The sequence below is a fragment of the Chionomys nivalis genome, chromosome 13 (genome assembly GCF_950005125.1).
Source record: "Chionomys nivalis chromosome 13, mChiNiv1.1, whole genome shotgun sequence".
Lineage (NCBI taxonomy): Eukaryota > Metazoa > Chordata > Mammalia > Rodentia > Cricetidae > Chionomys > Chionomys nivalis.
The window spans coordinates 70,133,471-70,148,504 of record NC_080098.1 but is presented as its reverse complement, the minus strand read 5'-3'; the positions used below and the strand labels follow the sequence as shown (position 1 = coordinate 70,148,504).

Sequence of the window (15,034 nt, the reverse complement as noted above, 5' to 3'; positions counted from 1 at the left end):
CATTGACACCTCCATTGCCACCCAGCCTTCCTGCTTCCATGAGTCAGTGACAAATACAACGAGGCAAGCCAATCTGTGACATATTCCCTGGGTGTTGTCACCCTGCACGCTACAACATACAACTACACCGTAACTACATAGCCAAGGGTGGGGAGGAACAGCCCAGGGTGAATCCTGCCCCTCCACAGATGTGCCCAGCCTTCTGGGAACTGCCTTGTTAGCTGGCCCACTGGGAGACATGCCAGGCCAGCTACATGTGAGCACAGGTCTACTCCCTGGACAGCAGCGGCTCACCTATGCAATGTGCTACACAAGCTACATTCACCCTCATAGATGAGTCCAGTCCCACTGTGGACATCATCGAATGAGCCTAAACTGTATTAGTCATTTGGGGTAGCCTCCAAACTAAGACCATCCTGAGAATAAAAAGAGGTGTCGCGATATTTACACCGGGATTTCAGGGCTATGCCGGGCAAAGCAAGCCTAGGCTGAAGTAACTGCTGTCTGATGCATTTCCAAGCTTGGATCTCTTCGCCAAAGGCTCACTACACTGCACACCTTCCACTGCCTCCGCTATTTATTTAAAAAATTCCTAAGCCCTTTCATAGTCATATAATATTCTTGGGGACCATGAAAACAAGCAGAATCCCTACTTTAGAAATGAGGGCACAGCGGTAAGGTAAGGCAAGGACATTTGTCCAAACCACATAGAAGGAAGTGGCAGAGAGGGAAAGGGAACTCAGACCCAGTAAATAAACTAATTCCACTGCCATGCTGACATACAAAAGGGTCAAGACAGAAAATCAGCCTGTTTCAAAGACTCCCAATAAATTTCCTAGGAAATATTTCATTATTCAGTAATAAATCCCCAGATAAAGGAATTCTTTCTCCATCTACTAGGGTTTGAATGTGAAATCTCTTCCACAGACTCGGTTTTGAATGCTTGCACCCCAGATGGTGGTGCTATCTGGTGAGACTCTGCAGCCTTCAGGCTGTGAGACCAAAGAGACAGAAGTAGGTCACTAGAGGCCAACCTTTGATGACAAGGTGGCCCTGCCAGTCTCTGTGTTTCCTGGTTTGCTGTGATGTGCATAGCCTCTGCCTCACACTCCCAGCACCGCGAGTTCCTCTGCTGCCCTTCTCTATCATGACAGACTGAACCCCTCTAAAATGGTAAGCCAAAATCAATCTACTCCCCCTCCTTAAGGTGTTTCTGCCAGGTCCCATGGCCACAGTGACATAAAAGCAGCAAACAGACTACCTCAACAACTCCTAGGGGTTTAACTTATGTCACTTAGAAGCAAGACAATCCATGCACTCAGAGATGCACATGCCATCACGTTTAAGTCAATCAACAACAGCACACATAACCAACACATCTCTGATCATTGCTGGTCTCATGCCAGAGCATGGCTGAGCCTCATCGTCCTGGAGGCAAGAATCTGTGTCCCATAGTAGAAATCCTGGTCTTAACACAGTTCCTGGTACAAACAGGTCCTCAAATTCCACACGTGGACAAATTATGGAAGAACAAACATAGACGTGTCTGAGTATATGGCTGCATGGAAATGCAGTTGTCTCTTCCGGTTGCTATGTTATACAGTTTTCCATCAATGACAAAAGACCTGAGAAAAATCAAACTAACAGGAATAATGGCTTATTCTGGTTCACAGTTCTGGATATAAGGACATGGTCACTGGATTCTATAGCTGTGGACCTGGGAAGGTCTGGGAAAGACTGTAGTAAACAAAGCTGCTTACCTCACGGCAGCTAGGAAGGAAGCTAAGAGAGAGGAAGGGGTGGACTCCAAAATAACCTTCAAGACCCCAATGACCTAACTTCTTCCACTGTCTCCCACCTGCTCGATAGCCTGATGACCAAGCCATTACCCTATAGCTCTTTGGGGACATTTAAGGTCAACCCATGATGACTAAGGATCAACTATAATTATCTATCCATGTAAAACCTGAAAGTATATTACAGTCTGGTTTAGCCTTCGATATCAACTGCTTTCCCCATTGATAACTCAAGGGCAACGATGCGGGAAATGAAGGAAAGGGGCAGGGGCTGCAGACCTTTCTACCTCACTCAAAGAATACAGTGAACACAGGAACCTGTGCCTCTGAGCAGCAGCCTCTGGAAGGCGGCCGAGGAGGTGACAAGCGGACTTGGTAATTTTGAAGCTGTGGGGTCCAGACTATGGCCCCTGGGGAAGAGTTCCCAAGGCTGAGATGAGCCCAGAAAGGGTCACAGCAGGACACAGGGTGAAGAGAGAGGGAGTACAGAGAACAGAAGAAGAATGATGGGCTTCACAGGCAAGGAATTGTAATTTACTGTTCACAAGCCACCGGGGTAATTCCATCTGTTTTACTGTTCTCTGAACTATAAAAGCAAAGCAAACACACCCAGGACTGCTTCTCCAGGCCTGGAAATCTTCTCATTTATGGTTAGGGGGTTTTGCTCTGAGCCACAAAAACGAAGGCACCTAACGTAGAGACACTGTTTTCCCAAGAATCCCCTTGCTGGTCTTTTGTAGAAAATCTCCCTGGAAGGGAACATGGCCTGTGTACCACGGAAGATCATGGATCCAAGAAGCTGGAGCAATGAAAGAGCCGGGCTCTGGCTCGGGATCTGCCATTCATTAGACGGCAGGCACCCTGGCAAGCCACTGCATTTTTTTGAGCCTGGGTTTCCTACATGTTAAACAGCCGTGACAATGGTGTTGGCTCAGAGGCAGTGATGACAACATCATGAGACACACAGGGAGGGCTGTTTCTTGACCTCGAAGCATGTACACTAGAATCACCTATTTAGAGGATTCAAAAAATCTGATGTTTTGTCTGAAGATAAATGCTTCTCAAATATTAAAAATTAAAATTAAGAAACCAGAGTCAGACTCCTAGCAAACAGTGAGCATGTCTAGGGGCTCAGACTAATGTTGAGTTGAACCCTAATTAACACACTGCCCTGCCTTGCCCAGATAGACAATAACTCTCACTCCGCTCCATAAAGATGGGCATTTTATGGGAAGAAAACAAGACTGGGTGAGGACAAGTCCGTGCAAATATCTGGGTCTCTGTCCAGAGGCAGGCCCAGACGCGGCTTGGTTGCATGTCTATGCGAATCCAGTCCAAAGAGTTTTGAGCCCGTCGGCCCTGACTACATGGCCAGATGTCATTCTTTCCTCTGGGGCTGAGACTGTCCCCAGAGTACTCTGTAGAGAAAGCTTAGGCTCGATCTCTGCTGCCGAGCTACACTGCATCTTTTCACACAACAAAAGAAACCACCGTGCTCACCACTGACAATGGCTCTGGCATGGGCAAAGCAGTTTCGCTGGTGACAAAGCTCCTGATGCCCAATGGTTCCCCTCCATTGCTGGGTGTCCCCCAACACCAGTGCCATGGTGCCCATGGGCCAGAAGGACTCCTGTGTATGTAGGCAATAGACCCAGGCAAGAAGGGTATTCTAACCCTGAAGGACCCTAGCAAGCATGGCACTGTCACCAACTGGGACAACATGGAGACGATGTGGCACAACTTCTACAACAAACTTCACAGGGCCCCTGAGGATCGCCTGGTGCTTCTGATTGAGGCACCCAAGACCCTAAGGCTAACAGAGAGAAGATGATAGAAAATGCTCAAAATCTTCAACACCCCAATCATGTATGTGGCCATTCAGGTTTGGTGGTGCCGTCCCTGTATGTCTCTGGGAGAAACCATTGGCATTGTCACAGACTCTGGTAACCAGGACACACATACAGTGCCAATCTATAAGGGTGATACCCTTTCCCACGCCATCTTTCATCTGGCAGACCATCTCACGACGATCCTACCGAGCAGGGCTACAGCTTCACCATCACGGCTGAGTGAGAATTTGTGAATGATATTAAGGAGAAGTTAGGCTATGTTGTCCTAGATTCAGAGAGGAGCACGGGAAATGGCTACTGCTGCATCCTCTTCCTCTTTGGAGAAGAGTTAAAAAGCTCCCTTATGGGTGGGTGATCACCATCAGCAATAAGCGATTCCAATGTCCAGAGGTGGTCTTCCAGCTCTCCTTCCTGGGCATGGAGTCCTGTGGCATCCATGAGACTGCCTTCAACTCCACCATGAAGAGTTATGTGAACATCTGCAAGGGCCTGTATGCCAATACAGTGCAGTCTATGGCACCACCATGTACCCAGGCATTGCTGCCAGGAAGAGAGATCACATCCTAGCACCCAACACAATGAAGATCAAGAGCATTGCTCTCTCTGAGGGTGAGTACCCATTCAGGATTGGTAGCTCCATCCTAGCTTCCCTGTGGATCAGCAAGGAGTATGGCGAGTGGGGCCCCTCCATCACCACTGCACACGCTAGCTGGACTAAGCAGGTTCCAGGCTTCTGTTATGATCACCGAGTGACTGGGGAGCTGTGCAAGAGAAATCCCCAGCCCGGTGAGCATCATGCAGTGTTCCATGCAGGGTATTACTAACTGGCAGCTGGCAGTTCCCGGATTTCTCGAGACCCCTGGGTTTCCACTTTGCTGGCCTAGTGGGGAGGGTACGAGGTCAGAGCCTTGGGACCCAGTTTCTGTTGCAGTGTTTCCTCTCCTGACCGCCATGGGTTATCTGCCTTGAATTAGGAACATTTGCATATACACCTGTAAATTTATTCATTCTTTGAATTTATGTGACACTTTTGTGCTCAGTTCTTTAAGAAATGACGAATATTGCTTTTCTACCCTTAAGTAAAAACATTAGGACCCAGAAACACGTCGCTGTACAACAAAAAAATAAAGGGCTGCAATAAAAAAAGAGAGAAAAAACTTATTCCATCTTAGACACAAATACACAGCTCCACTTGGACATTAAGTCTGAAAATAATTCAGTGACATGTTAGATGCTGGCTCTGACCAGCAAACACACTGCCAAGCAGGGACTTCATCTCTCCTAACTTGTATTTTCTGTGTCCATATAGATATCTCTCTGCTCATCACTGAGACTGGTAAAAATAAGCATTTTCCCAGGTACCCATGACAGTGTAGAAGCGTCTTATCTAGCTAGAGACTTCATGATGTCTCTCAACATGGGACAATCTTCAAGTTCACTAGCACATCCAAACACATCACACACCCAGCATTTGTTAGTTTTGGAAAGCTGATATTCAAAGGAAACTCAGTCTACAGTGGCCATTGTTGAAAAGGGTCCCTACAGCGTTACTGCAGGAGACAGGGACCACTCAGGACAGAGGGGAGCCTGGAAGAGGACGTCATGCCAGCCCTACTCTCTGGGCATTCAACAGGCCGCTAAGTGTCTCTAAACACGAACTCCCAGGCTCTCAGAAGAACACAGTACTCATCATTTAGAACTGAACTTGTAACAGGGATGGGACTGAAGTCTGGCACAGAAAAATATTCTTTGTTTTTAAATGTCATTTTTAATTTAAAGTAGCCCATGCTTATTTTAGATAATAGAGAAATATAGAATGCTATAAAGAAATCAAAACCATCCAATTTTTACAACAGAGACAATCATTTGCATTTCCATAAACACATGTGTACACATAAAATTAGAAGCATAATGTATATAATTTTGCAGCCCACAGTTCTCACCTAAAATTACTTAAAAGCATCTTTCGGTGATGCTCAGTGTTTGCATTCCATGAACACCCACACAACACTCACGCTGTGCCAGAAACTGTTCTAAGTACCCCACAAGCATCCCTTTCTCTGGCAAGCCCATGGGGTTCTATTATGAGCCCATCTGTGGCCAGGGACAAAGAGAGGCCATGGAGCCAATGAGGAAATGAACTTGAATTCTCTCCTGACTCCCAAGAATACCCTTGACCACCACAGTGGACATCTCTGTGGTCTCGGGAACCTTCCTGCTTATGACTTTGTAGTACTCCAGGGTGACCTTCCATGACTGGGACAATGCCACATTAAAGATCTTTATGTCCTGTCTCACTGAGGTCCCTCCAGCTCTGTGACTACAAGATACTAATGGGACCCACCCAGACAAGCCATCTGTCATGAACTGTGGGAAGACATTGGCCAGGCACTGTGGCTGCAGGCTGTTCTGACCCTGGCCTCCCCATTCCTTGGGTTTGGGGACTGGCTACCCCCCCTTACTGGTGAAGGCTAGTGCCTTCGTTCTTCAGTGCTAAAGAGTGTTTGCACCTGCCTATCTGGACACACCAGGCACCTGGCCCATGCCAGGGCAAAGGAAAGTCCTTCCTGCCTTTTTGTTTGCTTGGTTTTACAGTTTACCCGTTCATTCAGTTGGATACACATATGTGCAGAACGTGTACTGGAGTTACAAGGCCAGATTCTGGAGACTGACAGCCTGGGGTAGACCACTACCCCGGTGTCTGTGGGACTCAGATGAGGTCCTCCCTGTCTTAACCGGTTTCCTCTTTTGTTGTTGGGCAAACCCACATGTAAGGCTCCTGAGAACAGTTCAAAGTCAAAGAAGATAGTTGGCATCTAGCAAGGAAGGACTCAGTCGGCCACGGCTGTGGGTTTTGTTTCCTGTCCCTTGCATATAACTTTCTGCTCTGCCTGTGCACATCTGCTTGTGCACATCTGCTTGTCTCTCCAGTGGTATGAAGCAGGCAGGGAGTGGGGCATCAGCCAACAACTCCAGCCCTGCGATTTGGGAACCCTAAGCTTTCCTCAAGTGTACAGCTGAAGAGGTTGGTGGTGCCCAGGCACCAAGCCATGCAGGACTGTGGCAACCTCGTCTCGGAGTCCCCAGAACCATCAGCGTCATATTCTCATGTGTCTTAATTTGCTCTGTGCTGCTGTAATAAAACACGGTGGCCCAAAATAACTTGTAAAGGGTTAATTTGGCTTATGCTTCCTGGTCATAGTTCATTATTGAGGGAAGCCAAGGCAGGAACCTGAAGTCAAGAACTAAGACAGAGACCATAGAGGAATGTTCTTTTTGGCTTGCTCCAGGTTCACGTTCAGCTGCCTTTCACATATAGCCCAAGTCCACCTGTCTAGGATGGTATTATAGACCAAGTCTTCTACACCAATTAGCAATCAAGAAAATGCCCCACAGACACGACCACAGACTAACTTGAGGGAGACCTTTTCCCAGTTGTGCCAAGATGGCAACCAAGATTAACCACCACTCTAAGGGTGGCCTTTTCTTCTCCTTCCAGTGAGTAAGCTGGGGAAGCCGTGTCCAGTCCCTAAGCCAGAGGACCCTGCTTCCGACACACAGGTCCTGAGGCATGCAGGAAATTGGCTGTTGACACCACTCAAATCCTCCAGCCTCAGGACATTGGCTCCCCAAGCTGTGAGCAGAGGCACAGGGAGGGGCCATCTGAGCACGTGACCAAAGGCAGTGCCAGGCCTGCACAGAGGCTGCCCTTCTGCATCAGGATTTCCACTCTGCCCTGGAGCAGAAGGGGAGAATGGGCTCCTCAAAGCCTGTGTGGTAATTGCAGGAGGCACTAAGCCTAGTGAGGCGAGCCTCAGCCTGAAGTCATCCACCTCGCCCTCCTAACAGCAGCTTCACAGAGCATCCCAGAGTAGCCAGGGACTAGAGGGTGCTGTGGAGGGTGGAGAGCTTGTGTCTAGAATTCCCAAAAGGGACGTGACCTCTGGACACATAAGGGGCAGGGGCCAAGAGAGTAATACATCCCACGCCATAGTGTGGGGCACTAAGAGCACTCTTTTTCCTTTCCTTGAAGCCTATTTGACTTAATCAGGAGAGAACCAAGGAAAATGACTGCATGCAAGATCCCACAGGTCCCTCTGGGTTTCCTCCATCCCATGTTTCACGCTTACCCATAGCCTCTTGCTGCCGGGCCTGTCTAGACAGACAGTGGTGTCTAAAGTTGTGTGACTGACCAACCAAAGGACTAGCGCTCCTCTGGGACCTAGCTCTTTACCTGGAAAATGGCACGTAAGGATGCAGTGACTGCAAAGCTCAGCTGAGAGTGAACAGTACTTTACAACAAGAGTAAACAGTCGATGGGATAACCAAACACACCCCCGGGACTCAAAAGCTCCAGGAGAAAGAGATGACCAAGCTCTCTACGGGAACCGGGTGGAGACAAAGCTGCTTGGAGGCTGGTCTCTTCCTTGGGACTTCAAAAGCCCATACCCCACCGCTACGGCAAAATCCAGCAAAGGATGTGGAACATCTGGCTTTCCCCTTGGCCTGCTGGTGAGCACATGGATGGGGAAGGGTCCATATCACTCAGTCTTCTCTGTCTCTGCAGCAGCATGCAGAGAGAGCAGCGTGTGAAGATAAACACGCAGCTCACCCCACCGTGTGAAAACAGACCCGGCTCTCCCTACACAGTAGGGGCTCACACTATTGACTGTGGGCTCTGGCTGGGTACCAGCTACTGTGAGGAGATAGGAGGTTTAAAAACTGATGCCTGGCCTGAGCTGGAAGGAAGATCCATGCCTACCATGTGCTAAGTGGCAGGTACTGCACGAGGGAGTTGACATTGATGACATCCCTCACAGTACACCGACGAGGTGGGCACTGTTGACTGTGCCTTGCAAAATGCAGAGACCAAAGCCAAGAAACATTGAAACCCAGGGCCATTGAAAACCAGGGTCGTGAACAGGTTAGATATTGTATTCAAACTGAGATCCTCTGGCCTTACTTGGGGTCCCAGGAAGCTGAAACTGCAATGCCATTTGGCTGGCGAGGCCCTGATATGGGTGACAATGGGGGACAGAGAGGTTACAGAAGGCAGAAGTTATGGTGAACAGTCTTGCTGAGCAGCTCACTGGCTCTAAAGCTCTACAGAAGGTTCTCGGGGTAACAAAGGGATGGGACCAACTAAACAGAGCTGGAAACCTGGGGATGGAGAAAAATCTTCAAATGCTGTTTGACCCTGGAGTTCCAGTCAACCCAACATTCCCTCCATAGGAGCCCCCTTGGGTTCCAAGGTACAACCCTCAAGTATGACTGCAGTTGTCAGAGCCAGAGACTGGGCCCTGGTAGCCCTAACAAGCTGATTCAGCCACTGGTCTTCAACATACCAGTGAAAGACACCAAGTAACAATGAAAAGGACAGGGGGAAATCTAGTCTGCATGGCCACACTTGAGAGAACCAAGAGCTCAACACCCTTCTCCCCATCCAAGTCCATCATCTGGGCTCCAACATAAGATTTAGATTGAAACAAAGAGCAGGAAACAGTGGGCTGGTGAGCTGGCTCAGCAGGAAAAGGGACTTGCTGCCAAACCTGCTGATATGAGTTCGATCCCCGGGACCCACATGGTGGAAAGAGAGACATGTTGAGTTATAGACACAGTAAACACATAAATGTCAGGGGGGAACCAAAGCAAGTGTTAGTAACGAAGCAGTTCTGATCCAGATGCCATGGTCCCCAGGCTCATCTGCACTGTCTCTGCTCTGGTGTCTCCAGCTAAGTGGGCTGACAAGTTGTCAGACTCTGTGAAGTCTTTCCAGGAGAAAGCTAGCTCCCCTTCTGGCTAGTACCAGGCTCCCATCGGGAGATTCATAGGGACATTCGCATGGGAGGTCTATTGTTTTCAAAGTCCACCAGGCAAAGAGAGGGGCATGAGTGTCTCTTCAGGATATCGTTGGGATTTCTTCCAGGACCCAACACAAGAACCAGCACCGCTGCTCTAGGTCCCAGCATCCCCAGCTTTGGGAACTGCGAGCAGCCCCCCGAGAATGTGGGGACAGGACTTGCCCAACCTGGAGCAAGAAGACAACGTTACTCATCTACTTCCCAGCAGGTTCCAGTTGGAATGTTTCAGCAATCACCAGCATGGCCCTGGAGCTGTAAAAGCCTGGAAGCATCCTTCCTACCTTATTAGTTTAACCTATTTTCAATCAACCAAATGCCAAAGACAAGTCCCCGGCATGAGAAGCTGTACCGAGGCCAGCATAGGTATCCTTGACAACTCAACACAACACGGTGACATACTGAGCCCCAAGGAACACACGGAAAGACAAATGGATTTTTTTTTCCCTTTCAGATATGTCATGGTAGGGACAAACAGGAACAGGCTCTTCCCAAGGTTCTTGCCATGTTCTGACTTCCCACAAACTTTCTAAAGTTTCACAAGTTTCCTGAGAGGACATCCCCATCCTTCCTGGGCAAGCCTTGGGATACTGCAGCCAGGCCTGGGGGTGCACCTTCTCTGTCACAGCTCCCTGCACAGAGACGGGCCAAGGTGACACCAAGAAATGCAGGCTGGATGAAAAGAGCAGAGGGAGGCACACAAAGACACGGACGAAAGGACACACACACACACACACCTCCTTCTTAAACACATCTGGGTCTTGCTCTCTCTTACCCGCAAACAGCACCAAACTTTCTGCCTAGTTCACCTCCCCTACCTCAGAACTACCAGGAGTTTTTCCCTCTCCTGTTAAAACCAAGTTATTTAATATTTTAACTCCTTTACACCTCAAACAGCATGATCAAAAATGGCCTTGGGAATTCACCTGCTTTCTGCCTTCAGACTTACTACTGGCAAGCTGGGACTCCTGACCCTCTGGCCCACAGTGCTGGGCACTGCAAGCTGGGGCTCCTGGCACCCTGGCCCACAGTGCTGGGCACTGCAAGCTGGGGCTCCTGGCACCCTGGCCCACAGTGCTGGGCACTGCAAGCTGGGGTTCCTGACCTTCTGGCCCATGGTGCTGGGCATGGCCTTCAGATTTACTACTGGCAAGCTGGGGCTCCTGACCCTCTGGCCCATGGTGCCGGGCACTGTGCTGGCAGGTTTTGTATGTGATACCTCCTCCTCCACAGACCTGTTCTTTTCAAACACAGAGTGAGTCATAGAAACACAAAATAATCCAACAAAGTCACACAGGTAGTTAAGTAGACCTGGATTTCAGCCCCCTGCCAAATGTACTCAACCCCAGCACTCCATCAAAGATAGCAGAATCCTGCAAAAGCTACCCACGTGGGAATCTGGGGGCTAAAATCTCTTAGGGTACCCACTGGGCAGAGAAGAAGGGAAAGCCAGTTCTGGGGTCATCGCTGCTGTTGCCCGGGTTCTGTATTTGACCCCCATGGACATTAAGGAAGAAGAGGTCTTGCTAACATATGACATGTTAGGTTCTGCTGGCTCAGCAGCTCCTCCAGGGTAAGAACCCCCTCACCTACTTTAAAGAACAGTGTGAGAAGGTGACAAACGAAGATCATGGTCAAGACAAGGTGGCTGGCCACCCTGCTATCCAGGTCACAAACCCCTGAGCAGATGTGGTCGTGTGAGGGCCTGCATTCATGAACTCAGTCTCGCAAATCAGAAAAGAGACCACTCAGATGATGGAGATAACGGGGGGCACCCGACTGACAGTTCTTAGACCAGGCCCTGAGCCCCTCAAAGACACCCCCTAAATGGGACAGGGACACAGCTTTGCTGATAAGCCTTGCCAACATTTTTCTCTCCCCAGACTTCCCCTTAGCCGCTTAGCCCATGAGTGAATTCATGGATCTCTGTGCTCAAGTTCAACAGCTGTAATTTGCAGGGAGTTAATTACCTTCAGACTTTGATCTGGTGGCATTTCATCTCTATGGTTACCAACCTCATATAAACAGTTATCACTTGTCTCTTTCTCACACAATATTCTCCAAAAAAATACCCCTACGGCTCATGGAAATCAAATATAAAGAATGTTCATAGACTCTTTTAAATGTTTTATGTAAAATGTCTCTAAATTACAAAAATAGAGAAAATTGAGCAACTATTGGTCATAAATAATAAATCAAGGATTGTGAAAGTCTGCTTTTCAGCCCAACTTTCCAGGACATAGGCTCCTATGTGAGGCAAGTGTGGAGGGGGTAAGGGATTGGATGAGTGACAGGCGAGGTGTCCTAAAAGCATGTCCAGCCCTGACTATGTTCACACTCAATGATCAGAGTACAGAGCACTGGTGCTCAGAGGACCCTAGGGTAGGGAATCACATAGTTGATTGTAAGGCCTCATGTTGCATGAATAAATGGATAATAACAATGACAGATAACAGGACACCATGTATACTGTGTGCCAGTTGCTACACTGGACACTTTATAAGTAATTCTTCATGTAACCCTCACAACATTTCTTTCTTTTTTTTTTTTTTTTTTTTTTTGGTTTTTCGAGACAGGGTTTCTCTGTGGTTTTGGAGCCTGTCCTGGAACTAGCTCTTGTAGACCAGGCTGGTCTTGAACTCACAGAGATCCGCCTGCCTCTGCCTCCCAAGTGCTGGGATTAAAGGCGTGCGCCACCACCGCCCGGCCCCTCACAACATTTCTATGAGCTGAATGGGCTTAATGCATAACTTGTAAATGAACAAGCAGAGGTTGAGAAAGATCATACACCTAAGAGTCAGGGCTCACACCCAGGCCCGCCTCCATGCAGTGCTCCTGTTTTCTCTGACCCTCTTCCACGATCACCAGGTAGCAACCTCACACATGCTAATGTCAAGTCTGCTTAGCCAAACTGGAGTTATCAATGTGAGAGATAACTGTTTTGCTAACCTACTGGGTGGAGGGGTCTCCTTGAACAGATGATCTCTGATCAGCAGTGTCCATCTTACTGCACCCCTGGAAAATAACACAGATTCCCTGTCCACTGGTAAACTTCCAACACAGGACCCATGTCACACAATTTCAAAGGTATGCAATGGGGTTCTACTTGCTTTCTGTCACTGAGATAAATACCATGACCAAAAGTGACTTTGTGAAGAAAAGAATTATTTTAGCTTATGGGTACAGTCTGTCACTGAGCATAGCCAAGGACGGCAGTTAAAGCAGAACCTACCTAGGGAATGCTGCTCACTACCTTGCTCCCAGGCTCGCACTCAGCTACCTTCCTTATATAGCTCAGACTCACCTGCCTAGGGATGGTACCACCCACAGTGGGCTGAATGTTCTACCTCAATTACCAATCAAGAAGATGCCACACAGACATGAACACGGGCAAATCTGGTAGAAGCAGTTTTTCATTTGAGAGTCCCTCTTCCTAGATGCTTCAAGGTGACAACCAAGATCAGCAGCCATCACAAATGACACAAATTTCACTGCTGGATAGTGACGGCTCACGTCTTTAATCCCAGCATTTGGGAGACAGAGGCAGGCAGATCTCTGTGAGTCCAAGGCCAGCTTGGTCTACAGAGCCAGTTCCAGGACAGCCAGGGCTGTTACACAGAGAAACCCTATTTTGAAAGGAAAAAAGGGGGGATTTATTTCAACCCCCAAACTTAAACCCACAAAGCTGAGGCTCACACATGTTTCACAAAGCCTGCCTCTTACCCCAGGGTCCTGCTAAGTCTCTGCGGGCATTTAAAGAATGAATCACATAGAAATAGAAGGTCTTGTGAAATGATACATACCAAAAGAAAGATGGGGGGTTGTGACATCAGACTATAATTACCAAAAGCCCCTTCATATGGGGACAGCCTGGGCCAGATCATGAAGGGACAGGAGGTTCCACGGTGCCCTGTCTTCCATGTTGCTATATTGGGATCAGAGGGACTGGCTTGGTTTGGGGTTTTGTTTCACTGTTTTGTTTTGTTTTTTGGTTTTTTTTTTGTTTGTCTGTTTGTTTTGCTAATTTTGGCTTGTTTGTTTCCTGTTTGTTGGTTTAAGTAATGAGTTGCAATGGCCTCAAGAACTACATCCGATTTTCCAGAATGATTAAGTAAATGCTCCTGGTACCAGCACTCAAGGCTGCTGCCAAGACCTTCTTGTTGTCCACCTGTCCTTGCAAATCAAGCAATATCTCCAGGGTCATAACCCACATCTAACTTCTAGCTCTTGCTCCACTGTTCTGCCCTGTAGATTCTTCTCACCCAGCCTCCTCTACCCATAGAGGTACCACCTGTCCTTAAAAGTCAGCCACAGCTACCTACTCAGGAATACTCTCCTGAACCTATAACTAGAACCCACGCTATCGCTCCAGGCTGCAGGCCCAGGATCCCTTTCCCTGGTAGACCTCCAGTGAGCTGCTGGCTTGCAGCCTTGCAACACAACACACAATCCATCCCCTATGCCAGGAAAAGAATGGCAGCCTTGTCGTCACGCATGCTTCTTGCCCACTTCCAGTGGGGTTCTGCATGCCTTCGCTGCTTTTTCTTCCTGTTTGGAATAAACACATTTAGTCTTTAAACACGTTTTCAAGAGTTATGCCAAGTGTTGAGTCTTCAAAGAGAAAATCGCAGAATATCGTGAAATGCCTGTTAGTCCAACACACCCAACACGTGTAACCTCAGCTTCTGCCTTTGCCCTCTGACCCTGAGCTACCAGCTGAGGCATGCAGACTAAGGCCTGCACCAACTTGAAGTAGAGGCCCCTACCTTTGCAGAGGGGCCGGGCTCAGCATCTCTCCCTCCCGCCCCGGCTCTCAGCATCCACATCTGGTTCCCCTTCAGCACAAATGTCACAACGGACAGATCTTGCACTTGGAGGATTTATGGATCCTTGCCGCCCCTCTTGCTTTTGATATGATTCCATTATGTGCTTAAAGTTTGGGCTGTGCTCTTGGCTCCCGCGAGCTGTTTATGACAATTCTTTTATGGCCTTAAATTGCTCCCTGTTAAGAACCTGGTCGTGTCAGAAGCAGTGAGTAGTCACTAAGACACAAAATTGCAACATCTCTCCCCAGCCTGAGAAGTTTTCTTCATCTGAGATTAGCGGAGGCTAACATTCACGGGGCAGGTAAATCCTCAGAGCTGCGCCTTTGACCCTACTCTCCCACCTGGGGAGCCAAAGGCTGACTTCAAAGCAAATTCGTCAGCATCCCTCACCCCCAACCATCATTTCCTCTCTCCCACTAGGCTCCTGGCTCGAACGGTAGACATTCCAGGCGGAAGAGCCCTGACCAGAAAGCACCAACGTCAAAATGCCTCACTCTTAATAAAAGAAATTTCTGTGCCTGCATTATATTTTTCAAGAAAGGGCCAAGAATTTCAAGAAAAGGAGACCAACTGTTAAGCTGTCAGAGAGATTTCTCCTGCCTCCCCACCCCCTCTGCCAGTTCTCCACCAGTTCTTCCTACAGGGCTTGTGAGGAGAACCCAGTCCTCTTGCCTGGAATTCTCTGTTGGGTCCTGGCGGTCAGG

The 15,034-nt window shown here is 48.5% G+C and overlaps 1 pseudogene; it reads left to right on the top strand.

The window, feature by feature from the left end:
• Window positions 1-4,470, top strand: part of LOC130885549 (actin, cytoplasmic 2-like) — a 97,541-nt pseudogene extending 93,071 nt beyond the window's left edge.
• The last annotated feature ends 10,564 nt before the right edge of the window (window positions 4,471-15,034 follow it).